This window comes from Elephas maximus, chromosome 10, assembly GCF_024166365.1.
Source record: "Elephas maximus indicus isolate mEleMax1 chromosome 10, mEleMax1 primary haplotype, whole genome shotgun sequence".
In the NCBI taxonomy this organism is placed as follows: Eukaryota; Metazoa; Chordata; class Mammalia; order Proboscidea; family Elephantidae; genus Elephas; species Elephas maximus.
Genome location: NC_064828.1, coordinates 26,677,234 through 26,690,370, shown reverse-complemented (window position 1 = coordinate 26,690,370; position 13,137 = coordinate 26,677,234). Strand labels below are relative to the sequence as shown.

The 13,137-nt window shown below is 39.8% G+C and overlaps 1 non-coding gene and 1 pseudogene across 1 annotated transcript; both read left to right on the top strand.

Moving 5' to 3' along the window:
• Window positions 1-3,520: 3,520 nt before the first annotated feature.
• LOC126084576 (olfactory receptor 11G2-like) lies at window positions 3,521-4,455 on the top strand (annotated as a pseudogene).
• A 6,373-nt stretch (window positions 4,456-10,828) lies between these two features.
• On the top strand, window positions 10,829-10,915 carry TRNASTOP-UCA (transfer RNA opal suppressor (anticodon UCA)). Its single transcript has one exon. It is a non-coding gene; the product is annotated as a tRNA-Sec (tRNA).
• The last annotated feature ends 2,222 nt before the right edge of the window (window positions 10,916-13,137 follow it).

The following is a 13,137-nucleotide window of genomic DNA, read 5'->3' as shown; positions in this document are numbered from 1 at the left end:
GCCTGAACTGGAGCTGCTTCTGTTCTGATCTCCCAATTTATGGAAGTCAGGAAAGGATTTTTCCCCTGATTGTTAATTGCTGCTTTTCCCAGGCCAGGAGATTGGGTTAGAAAAGAGCATGGCACTTCTATCTCTTGCCCATGGAATTCAAATGTTAATGAAGCCAGTAGGGGCAGGGAGGGGAGGGATCAGTTAGATAGGAGAGAGTAGCAGAGTAAAATATACAAAAATCACTTATCTTGTGTGGGAAGGATGTTTTATCTGAGATTGCAGAGGGGTGTGTAGCCTGTGCGCACTGGCTAGGTCCCTACTGAGATTTGTGCTGAGATTGCCCCAGGGGGTTAGACCTGTGTCTCATGGTTGCCTTGTCTCGGGAAGCCACCATCAGCCCAAGTGTACTCATGTCAAAGCACAGCACCAAGGGATCAGTACTGAGGTGCTGCTGGCAGGCTCTGCAACTGGTCGTTGCTTCTGTGTGGTCTCTCACTCCCCTGTCACTCAGGTTGGTGTGTAGCTTGTGTGCACTGGCTGGGTCCCTGCCGTGATTGCCCCAGGGGGTTAGGGCTGCTTTCTCTGCTTGCCTTGGCTCAGGATGCCACCATCAGCCCGACCTCACTTGTGCCAAATCGCAGCACCAAGGGATCAGGGCTAGGGCACTATGCACTGGGATCCACAACTAGTCACTGCTTCTGGGTGGTTTCTCACTCCCCTATCACTCAGGTCAATACCTTAGTTATGTGTTTGATGGTCAGGGTTCATAGATTGTCATGTACATAATTGATTCACTTGATTTTGGGGTCTTTGTTGCAAGAGGGTTCAGCCCCACTGCACTTGTGCCAAATCACAGCAGTAAGGGATCAGGGATGAGGTGCTGCACTGGCTCTGGAACTGGTCGCTGCTTCTGCATGGTCTCTCGCTCACCGTCAGTCAGGTCGGTGTGTAGCCTGTGTGCGCTGGCTGGGTCCCCACAGAGATTGTTGCCCCAGAGGGTTAGGGCTGCGTACCCTGCTTGCCTTGTCTCAGGACACCACCATCAGCCCCACCGCACTTGTGCCAAATCACAGCACCAAGGGATCAGGGCTAGGGCACTGTGTGCTGGGATCCACAACTAGTCGCTGCTTCTGCGTGGTTTCTCACTCCCCTGTCACTCAGGTCAATACCTTATTTATGTGTTTGATGGTCAGGGTTCATAGATTGTCAAGTACATAATCGATTCACTTGTTTTTTGGGGTCTTTGTTGAAAGAGGGTTCAGTGGAAGCTTCTGCCTAGTCAGCCATCTTGGCCCTGCCCAAAATATCTATATGTTAAAGCCTTGATCTCATGTGTAGTTGTTGTATATTTGGAATAAGAATAAGCATTTTGTATTAAAAAACAGTTAAGAATCATATAATCAAACTCTCTTATACTTCATAAAGGTTAAAAGATTTCACTGGAGTGCCTAATCAACTCTGTTGCAATGCTAAACCTAGAATCTGCATCCCACGCTCTCTTCTACTTCTACATCCAGGACTGTGGGGTCCTAATTAGCTTTAGGGGCAGGAGAGAAAACCATCTAGATTGGAATATGTCCTACCACCCAGAACATTCAATCTCTCATTACTTCCTTTAAACGGAATTCACCTGAAGTCTAAGTGAATTCTCTAGTAGCCTCAAGTCACTCGGAACCTTTCTTCTATATGCCAGCTTCTCAAATTTCATCTTAAATGTTTTGTAAAGTTCAAAAGAAGTAATTTGTCAAAATCTATTTATCTAACCATATCTCTCTCTTTCCCTCCTTCTCTCTCCCTCTGTTGTGCATGTATATATAGTATATATATAAATACTTTATGTAGAGAGAGAGTATATATCCATATTTTCTGTGTTTGTGACTGTAGAAAATCATCTTTAACAAATATTTGCATAATACCGACTCTCTTCCTCAGACTCTGCTGGACATGGGCATAAACAGTGAGCATGAAGGACAATAAGAGTCAGGAAAGGTCTTGGCTGTTTTTAGAAACAGAAAGGCCAAAGTTATATTACTGAGGTATTATGTTGGGGAAGGCTGTGAGGGTATGAGTGTGTCATTGTGTGTGTGTGTGGTGTGGTGTGTGTGTGTGTGTGTGTGTGTGTGTGTGTGTGTGTGTGTAGAGACATATTTCGATGGCTTTGGAAACTCATTTCAGTACCTTAGCTAAAAGTTGGTCAGCAGGTCTGAGTTAGCTCAGTAGAAGAACATGCCGATTCCAGCTGCTGGCCTGTAGAGACATCAGCTTTCTAGCAAGGTCACTTGCTGAACCAAGGAACTTCCATTGTTCTATAGTCAAATTGATGGTCCTTGTTTTCCTGTCCCTATAAATATGTAGAACAGGAGTGAGCAAACCATGGTTCATGGGTCATCTCTGGCCTGCTGCCTGTTTTTATATACCAGCAAGCTAAGAATGTTTTTCACATTTTTAAATGGTTGGAAAAATCAATTGGAGAGTAACATTTCATAAAACATTTGGCATAATGTGATGTTAATTATATAAAATTCAAATTTCAGTGGAAATAAATAAAATTTTGTTAGAATACAGCTATGTTCATTCATTTAGGTATTATGTGTGGCTACTTTTGCACTATGAAAATGGGGTTCAGTTCTTATGACAGAGACTATATGGCCCACAGTCCTAAAATATTTAAGAAAAATTTGCCCACCCCTGGTATAGGGCATTATAGGGGTGGTTGAGTCCTTCATTACTGAAAGGCAGGCCTTGGTGAGTACAATTCAAATATGCACAACTCTCAGTGGGATCATGAGAGCTCAGGGGATGATGGACCCCCTGTTACTTTTCATCTTGACAATTTTTCTCCAGTGAACCCTATTTTATATGTGCAGAGCTTATATTAGTAGAGCATATATGCACACCCATGTGCACAACACTGTGTGTGTGACAGACAATGAATGAGAGTTTGATTGATAGAACCATAAGATGAGGTTGAAGATGTTTGTTTTTGTTGTTGTTAGGCACCATAAAGTCAACTCTGCTTACAACAACACCATGCTCCACAGAATGAAACGCTGACTGGTCCTGAGCCATCCTCGAAATCCTTGCTTTGTTTGAGCCCATTGTTGCAGCCACTGTGTCGATCCACCTTGTTGAGTGTCTTCTTTTTTTTCACTGACCATCTACTGCACGAAGTATGATGTTTTTCTCCAGAGATTGGTCCCTCCTGATAACATGTGCAAAGAACATGTTATGAAGTCTAGTCACACTCCCTTCTAAGGCGCATTCTGGCTGTACAGATTTTTTCATTCTACTGGCAGTCCATGGTATATTCGATATTCTACACCAACAAGTTTACTTGATCCCAGAGTTAAAATCTGAATGAGAGCAAAAAACCAAGCCGGGATAATATTTCAGGAGGAAAAAAAAAGAGTAGCAATTGATACTTAACTCTTTATTTTCTTTCCAAAGATGCTTCAAATATAAATCTGGGGCCCCATCTGTCTTCATGCTGTTATTCAGCATTTGTTGGTCTTTTAGAGCTCAGAGACACATGAAAACCTTCAACAACCCCAACAATTCCAACACCATCACTGGCTTCATCCTCTTGGGCTTCCCTTGCTCCAGGGAGGGTGAGATCCTCCTGTTTGTGCTCTTTTCTATTGTCTACCTCCTGACTCTTATCGGGAACGGTTCTATCACTTGTGCTGTGCACTAGGATCAGAGTCCACACTCTCATGTACATCTTTCTTGCCAACTTCTCCTTCCTGGAGGTCTGGTATGTCACCTCCAATGTCCCCAACATGTTGGCCAACTTCCTCTCTGAGACCAAAATTTTCTCCTTCTCTGGGTGCTTTCTCCAATTCTACTTTTTCTTCTCCCTGGGTTCTACAGAATACTTTTTCTTGGAACTTATGGCATTTGATCGATACCTTGCAATCTGCCAGCCTCTACACTATCCAACCATTATGACTGGATGTCTCTGCACCAATCTTGTGGTCAATTGCTGGGTATTTGGTTTCCTCTGGTTCTTGATTCCTAGTATCATCATCTCCCAGATGTCCTTCTGTGGATCCAGGGTAATTGACCACTTCCTATGTGACCCAGGTCCTTTTCTAGCACTCACTTGCAAAAGTGCTCCTGTGATGGAGCTTGTCTTCTCTACCTTAAGTCCTCTGCCCATCATTATTCTCTTTCTCTTCATCATGGGGTCCTACACTCTGGTTCTAAGAGCTGCACTAAGGGTCCCTTCAGCAGCTGGACAAAGAAAAGCCGTCTCTACCTGTGGGTCTCATCCGGCCGTGGTTTCTCTTTCCTGTGGCTCAGTGCTGGTCATGTATGGGACTCCAACATCTGAGCATGAAGCTGGAATGCAGAAAATTGTGACCCTTTTTTTATTCTGTTGTGACCCCTCTCCTTAACCCTGTGATATACAGTCTTAGGAACAAAGATATGAAAAGATCCCTGCATAAATTTATGAGAATGTAAAGAAGAGTACCAATCAAAAAGACTCATGAGCAATGTTAAACTCATATGTAACCTCTTTTTTGGATTTAGAAAAAGAAAAACAGGTGTCATTCATATAATTGTTCATCCTAGTATTGATCCAAAACCTTACCCACCCATGAGTCTGTTTCGATTTTCTATTTCTTCCCTTGGTTTTTGATCATTTAGTCATATTTCTTAGCATGCCTCAATTTTTTTTTTTTTTTTTAAGAATGCAGCATATTTTGCTTAAAAATTCTGTAGACATTGGGTGTAGTACCAAACCAAGATAAGGTTTTCTTTTAGCAGGTAGATAGAATAGGCACAGATAGTTTTAATCCCATTTAAGAGTTATTTTTTATGTGTTTTAAAGATGGTCTATGTCAGTTTTGATCCTGCTCCTGGGATACATTCCTTAGTCAGGAACATGGACTTCATGAGATCTCAACTGAAGTCTGAACCGTGTACCAGGGCCACTTCTAGTGTGCCCTGACTCCTATTTCTGTACTTCTTGCACCCTGTAACTCCGGAAATCTCTGCTTATATCTTTAGACTCTCAGTTTCTGCTTTCTACTAGAGTACTTGAAGTCTCATCTTGCATATGAACATCTCCAAACAGCCCCAAATTCAAACCCATTGAGTTGATTCCTACTCATAGGAATCCTTTAGGACAGAGTAGAACTGCCCCATAGGATTTCTAGGGAGTGACTGGGGGATTCGAACTGTCAGCCTTGTGGTTAGCAGCCAAGTGCTTATCTACTAGCCACCAGGGCTCCACAAACAGTTGAAAAACCAAAAACCAAACTCTTTGCCATCAAGGCTATTCCAAGGCATAGGCACCCCATTAAAAATGAACAACAAACAAAAAAACCCAAACCCATTGCCTTCGAGTCAATTCCAACTCATAGTGACTCTATAGGACAGTGTAGAACTGTCCCATAGTGTTTCCAAGGAGCGGGTGTTGGATTTGAATTGCTGACCTTTTGCTTAGCAGCCGAGCTCATAACCAGGGCTCCTAAAAAAAAAAAAAAATCCCAAAATGCTTTGAAGGAAGGTTTCATCAAATTCTGGGTGTTGCTTCTCTGTGGTCAGCCTCTCTCAAGAATGTTTCTCAAATACTTGCTGCTTAGGCAGTTGCAAAGTCCAAATCTTCTATCTCCTTGGTTCAGTAAAACCACTGCTTTCTACTCAGACTTTATTCCTCAATCTCCCAACCCCTAGTCTCTTCCCCATACCTCCACATCTCCATATTCCCCCACGTAGTGAACTTTTGGAGCCCTGGTAGCATAGTTGAAAGCTCTGCTTGCTAACCAAAAGCTTGGCAGTTTGAATCCACCAGCTGCTTTTTGGAAACCCTATGGGACAATTCTACTCTGTCCTATAGCGTCACTATGAGTTGGAATCCACTCCATGGCAATGGGTTTGGTTTTTTTTTTTTTAGTTAATTGTCAAACATCCTGGGATGGGGGTGTGGGAGGTGAATGGAACACACTTCCTTGCTTTTGCCTTCTTCCTGGACTTGTAGTCCCTGAAGTTTTACCTGTATAGATTGTTCTCCAATCCATTCTTGTATTTTGCTTGTATTTTGTCCAGATTTTATAGTTACATTTGTCAGAAGGGTTAATTGTTAAGCTGCTAAATCATGATCATAACCAGGAAAAATATGTTAAAAAAATCAAGACCAAATTGAATTTATACCTGAAAAGTTCATGTTTGCTCTTACATTAGAAAATCAATCTATGTAATTCATCACATTAACAAGAGTATAAACATTATATTTTATCCAAACATAGAGCAAAACACGTATTAAAATTCAATATCACCCATTTTAAAATATCTTAGTAAAATAGGGATAAAAGGATGACTTCTTAACTGATAATGAGGTTTTATTTTTTTAAAAAAAGCTACATTAAATACACTTAATATTTGAATTTGAAAGTTTTTCTCTTTGAGATTGAAAAGGAGACAAGGATGCTCATTGTAAACACTTATGTTTAAAATTGTACTTGACATTCTAGGCAGTGCAAGTAGGCAGGAAAAATAAAGTTACAAGGAGTGGAAAGTTAGGATATAAAATTGAAAAAATTGTATACATTTATGTGTAATATCTAAAAGAAATTAAAATGGTATAATTGTATACATATAATACCCAAAATAATCTCCCATGAAAATGTCACATTTAATAGGTGAATTTTTAATAATCATTGAATATGAGCCAATATACAAATATTAATTTTATTTCTATATACCAGCATCAAAAGCTATTAAATATTTTAATGATACTACTTATAATGGCATCAAAAAAATATCAAATGCCAAAAAATAAATCTAACAAAAGATGTGCAAGGCCTCAAGACAGAAAAAAAAAAAAAAAATGAAGATTTATATAAATGGTGGTTATATTATTTCATGAATTGAAACTCAGTATTGTGAAAGTATCAATTCTCTCCAAATTGCTCTATGGATTTAACAATATACCAATCAAAATTCCAGCAGTTATTTTTAGGAAAATTAACAAGCTAGTCCTAACTTTTTTTTTCTGGGTTAGTCCTAATTTTAATTGAAATAATCATGAATTGAGAACGGGCAAATAAATTCCAGTATATTCAGATAATATAATACCATATAGCTATAAAAAAAACAGTGAAGAAAAAGGAAGAGAAGAAGGGAAAGAGAGATATGAAAGAAAGAAAGGAAGAAAAAATATATAGGTGGGTGACTTAGATTTCCAGACACCAAGACTTATTACAAAGGTAATGACATTGTGATATCAGGGCAAAGGCAAGCAAATAAGCCAATGGAACCGATTAGCAAGTCCAATAAAAGACCCACAGTATAAAGTCACTTGGTTTATGACAAAAGCGACATTGCAGTGAAGTTACAAAGGAATGGTCTGGAAGTGAAAAAAAGGAATGAACTCTAGGGAGGAGAAATATGTGAATAAATGAAAAAACAACTGCCTGTTTATACAATAATTATAATATCTTGTGGGATTTATAACATAAGTAGAAATAAAATGTATGAATAAATGGGTTTAAACCATTGTTGCCATCTTAAATTGTTCAGGAAGTGGTAAAAGTATTAATTTAAGGTATACCAAAACCAAACCCAAACCCATTGCCCTCCAGTCAATTGCAACTCATAGTGACCCAATAGGACAGAGTACACTTGCCCCATAGGGTTTCCAAGGAGCACCTGGTGAATGTGAACTGCCGACCTTTTGATTAGCAGCCTTAACGCTTAACCACTGCACCATCAGGGCTCCAATTTAATGTATAAAAAAAAAAAAAATTTTTTTTTGTATAGACTGTAATAAATTAAGGATGCATATTATAATTACTAGAATAATTATCCGAGACTGTATAACTGAAAAGCTAACAAAGGAAAACAAAATAATAAAATTGCTTAGATAATCCAAACAAGAAAGAAGGAATAAAGGAACGAAGAACAAATAGGACAAATAGAAAAGGAATAGCCTATCAGTAATTAAAAGTAAAAATTTACAGATGTCAATTGTGTGAAGAAAACACACCTCCAGAGAATATAAATAATGTACATTTTTAGCATTTTATAAACTTCACAGTGAAAAAGACTTTTCCTGTAAACAAAAAGAAGTTCCCTGTAAACCCATACACACATCTCACCATTGCCTTTTAACACACTCTTCCTGCCTTCACTCTAGAGGCCAATTTACTCTAAATTTTATGAAGACTACGGCTGGAAGAAAGGATGCTACACCAAGGACTCTGGAGCACAAACCGTCCCAGGGAGGGACTGAAGACTTCACAGAAATCTCTAAGACACAACTTTAATTGCACCTCTTGAGAATCTCAAAAACACTCTCTTCTGCATCCTTCACCTGCCCCTCCTTTTTGAAATTGCCTCATGAGTTCATACCTCAGTGTTTCCATCAACTCTGAAGCAAAAGTAACTAATCTATAAAAATCATCTGATGAACTTTCTCTGCTGGGCCAGACAGTAGAAAGATCTGGGTGCCAGTGGTTGACTAAGGTCTTGAGGAAAATACCAAACTGGTAATTAAGTCCCAAACCTCAAGGACTGATTATTGGGCTATGCTTCTTTCCATTGGCTGTCTCTATTGCCCAACAGAAGTACCCTGTTGCTATAACTTTCTCTTTTGAGCCCTTCAGGAAGGGAGGAAAGAGAGGTTCAGTGGTTAGCATTATTATTTCCTTGGAATTGGAATAACATCCAAGTGTACACTAGTGATCAGGAGAAGTTTCAAGGCTGAGACCTCTGGGTTTGGATTCCATGTAAGGGATTGAAAACCATCAACGAGGGTATTCAGGCACTGTTCCCAGCTATGTCCACATTTAGTCCTATCGTGAGAGGTAAGTAACTTTTCTCCCTATCTAGCCTTGGCTGGATTTTTCCTGAGACATCCTCTTGGACACTAGCTCCACTGGAATCACCTTTCACTGTTAATATAGTTTTGCAAAGTTTTGTGGGTTTTATATTTCTGGATACATGATTTCATCCACAGTAAACTGTATTGCCAGTAATATAATAATCAGGTATATTATAATAAGCTGCTGAATGAGGACCCAGTTACTCAGACATTCCTCAGCTTAACGCTCCCTTAAACTTTCTTGCCTCATGAGTTTCAAAGGAATGCCTCATTTTGCAGAAAATTGATAAATTTCATAATTTGATATTAGAAGACTGTTCAGTGTGGTACATAACTCACCTTTCACAGTGTCAATACCCCAGTTAATGCAATGCCCTTCCTTTCATCATTTATTTTCTGTGTATTGAATTGTGAACATTAATGTGTTTTCATGTCTTCTTACTTATGTCATATCAAGCTGTGTGTTTCTGAGGCCAGAATATATAAGAAGACTAGTAAAATAAATCCGAGCAACGGAGAGAGCTGCCTGTAGCTTTGTTACATGATACATTGGAACGGGGTAGCTTCTTAATCCAGTCTGTTAAATTCACTTAAATTTATTGTTTGTTATTTAGGTTTGTAAGTGATTTTCTAACTAAGAGATTATGCTAAACATTTTTATCCCAATTAAGTTGTGGTCACGTTTGTTTGTAGCATTATTATTTATATATATATATATATTCTAACAGCCACTTTTTTTTTTTTTTAGGTCCTCATATATTGCAAGTTCTGTGCTAGGCATGTGTTCAATTCTGTTTTCACAAGAGTTCTGCAAGATAGGTGTTAACTTGCCCAGGACCACACAGTAGGTCATACAGTACTTGAACTCAACTCAATTTGATTTTTTTAATTTTCCTTTAAGTATGTGACATACCAGGACTCCTGAGTTCAGCTGGATTGAATCAGATAAGGAGACCTGGTGGTGCAATGGCTAAGCACTCAACTGCTAACCAAAAAGTTGGCAGTTTGAATCCACCAGCTGCTCCTTGGAAACTCTATGGGGCAGTTCTACTCTGTCCTGTAGGGTTGCTGTGAGTTGGAATTGACTCAATGGCAATGGATTTTTGGTTTGGGTTGAGTTAATCAGTTGTGAACATGTCTCAGCTGTGGTACGTCACCTTAAAGATTGTCAGAGTGGGTTTCCTTTTCCCTTCTCTGCAAACCACGTGCTTTCTTCCTAAAAATGCACTCTTCATCCGGCCTGAAAAGTAGCCCATTTTTCTTTCTAGGTTACATGTGTGGCTGCTACGCTCCACTACTGAACCATCCAAACAGGCAGACCACACTTACATTGATCTCCTATGTGCTCAAGACAGGTTTGAGAAATATTCGGGAGGGAAAATCAACAGGATTTGGTAACTAATTGCACACGGGAGGAGACAGAATTAGAAGGTGCCTTGAATGACTGTTAAATTTCTGGCTTTAGTAAATGCTGAATGGAGAGAAGAACCATTCACCAAGAAGCAAGTACAGAGGAGGAGCATTTAGCAAGAAAAAGACTGAATAAGGAGGACTGAGCAAAATGTCAATTGCAGGGTTGAAGATATAAAACAGAGTAAATGACTGGAGAGGCTTACATTTAGAGTGGACCCTAAAGGATGACAAGGATATGAGGCAAGGTGGGATTACTGTGCCACAAGGTGGGATTAGTGGCCCTGCTGACAAGTTTGGTCAGAGTCACACAAGATTCTGCCAAATGATGTTCAGATTGGAAACTCAGCAATGGCGATATTCAGAAACTCAGCTTTTTGATGACAGGATAGCAAGTCTGAAATTCATTTATCCATTAATTCATTCAACAAATGCCTACTGTTCGGTAGAAACTGAGTCAACTGAGAATATAAAGATGAATTTAATATCATCTGTAAATTATAGGGGCTTTCGGTCTCGAGTGAAAAACATAAACATATTATTTAGTCATTACGTCATATGCTGTAGTGGATATATTATAACATGTAAGGAAATATCACCCAGATGATCCTCAGTGGTCTGGGGTGCAGGCTTCAAACCTGTAGCTGACTGGTGACAGAGTGGTTCAGTGACACCTTTTGGGAGACTGGTATCCTGCTTTTTAGGAACCCTGGTGGTGTAGTGTTAAAGAACTCTGCTGCTAACCCAAAGGTTGGCAGTTCAAATCCACCAGCTGCTCCTTGGAAACTATGTGGGGCAGTTCTACTTTGTCCTATCGGGTCTCTATGAGTTGGAACCAACTCGACACCACCTAACAACAACAACATGGAAATATGCAGGAAATTTGTCTTATATGTAGTAGGGTTTTGTCTGACTGGTTTCAGCATATGATAGGTATCAAAAGCATATCTACAATATTCATCATCAAAAACTGGGGCACTCTTCATTGGCTAATCTAATCATTAATATTCTAATAATCTTAAATTTATTTTATAGGTCAAGCATAAGTCTACCACTAGGGGTTGATTCAATTTATACAATAGAAGACAATGCAGTGGTTGAATTAATGATGTAGAGCCATGCATTTTTTTAATAATTTTTATTGTGCTTTAAGTGAAAGTTTACAAATCAAGTCAGTCTCTCAGATAAAAACTTATATACACCTTGCTGCATACTCCCAATTACTCTCCCGCTAATGAGACAGCCCGCTCTCTCCTTCCACTCTCTCTTTTCCTGTCCATTTCATCAGTTTCTAACCCCCTCTACCCTCTCATCTCCCCTCCAGGCAGGAGATGCCAACATAGTCTCAAGTGTCCACCTGATCCAAGAAGCTCACTCCTCACCAGCATCCCTCTCCAACCCATTGTCCAGTCCAATCCATGTCTGAAGAGTTGGCTTCGGGAATGGTTCCTGTCCTTGGCCAACAGAAGGTCTGGGGGACATGACCGCTGGGGTCCTTCCAATCTCAGACCATTAAGTCTGGCCTTTTTATGAGACTTTGGGGTCTGCATCCCACTGCTGTCCTGCTCCCTCAGGGGCTCTCTGTTGTGGTCCCTGTCAGGGCAGTCAGCAGTTGTAGCTGGGCACCATCTAGTTCTTCTGGTCTCAGAATGATGTAGTCTCTGGTTCATGTGGCCCTTTCTGTCTCTTGGGCTCGTAATTACCTTGTGTCCTTGGTGTTCTTCATTCTCCTTTGCTCCAGGTGAGTTGAGACTAATTAATTCATCTTAGATGGCTGCTTGCTAGAGTTTAAGACCCCAGATGCCACTCTTCAAAGTGGGATGCAGAATGTTTTCTTAATAGATTTTATTATGCCAATTGACTTAGATGTCCCCTGAAACCATGGTCCCCAAACCCCTGCCCCCTGCTACACTGGCCTTTGAAGCATTCAATTTATTCAGGAAGGAAACTTCTTTGCTTTTGGTTTAGTCCAGTTGTGATGACCTCCCCTGCATTGCATGTTGTCTTTCTGTTCACCTAAAGTAGTTCTTATCTACCAACTAATTAGTGAATACCCCTCTCCCACCCTCCCACCCTCCCTCGTCTAGTGACCACAAAAGAATGTTTTCTTCTCAGTTTAAACTATTTCTCAAGTTCTTATTATAGTGGTCTTATACAATATTTGTCCTTTTACAACTGACTAATTTCACTCAGCATAATGCCTTCCAGGCTTCTCCATGTTATGAAATTTTTCACAGATTCCTCACTGTTCTTTATCTATGCGTAGTATTCCATTGTGTGAATATACCATAATTTATTTATCCATTCATCCATTGATGGGCACCTTGGTTGCTTCCATCTTTTTGCTATTGTAAACAGTGCTGCAATAAACATGGATGTGCATATATCTGTTCATGTAAAGGCTCTTATTTCTCTAGGATATATTCTGAGGAATGGGATTGCTGGATCGTATGGTAGTTCTATTTCTAGCTTTTTAAGGAAGTGCCAAATCGATTTCCAAAGTGGTTGTACCATTTGACATTCCCACCAGCCATGTATAAGTGTTCCAAACTTTGCACAGCCGCCCCAACATTTATTATTTGTGTTTTTTGGATTAATGCCAGCCTTGTTGGAGTGAGATGAAACCTCATTGTAGTTTGAACATTTCCTCATGTATCTGTTAGCTACCTGAATGTCTTCTTTAGTGAAGTGTCTATTCATACCTTTTGCCCACTTTTTAGTAGGGTTATTTGTCTTTTTGTAGTTGAGTTTTTGAGTATCATGTAGATTTCAGAGATCGGACGCTGATCAGAAATGTCATAGCTAAAAACTTTTTCCCAGCCTGTTGGTAATCTTTTTACTCTTTTGGTGAAGTCTTTGGATGAGCATAGGTGTTTGATTTTTAGGAGCTCCCAGTTACCTAGTTT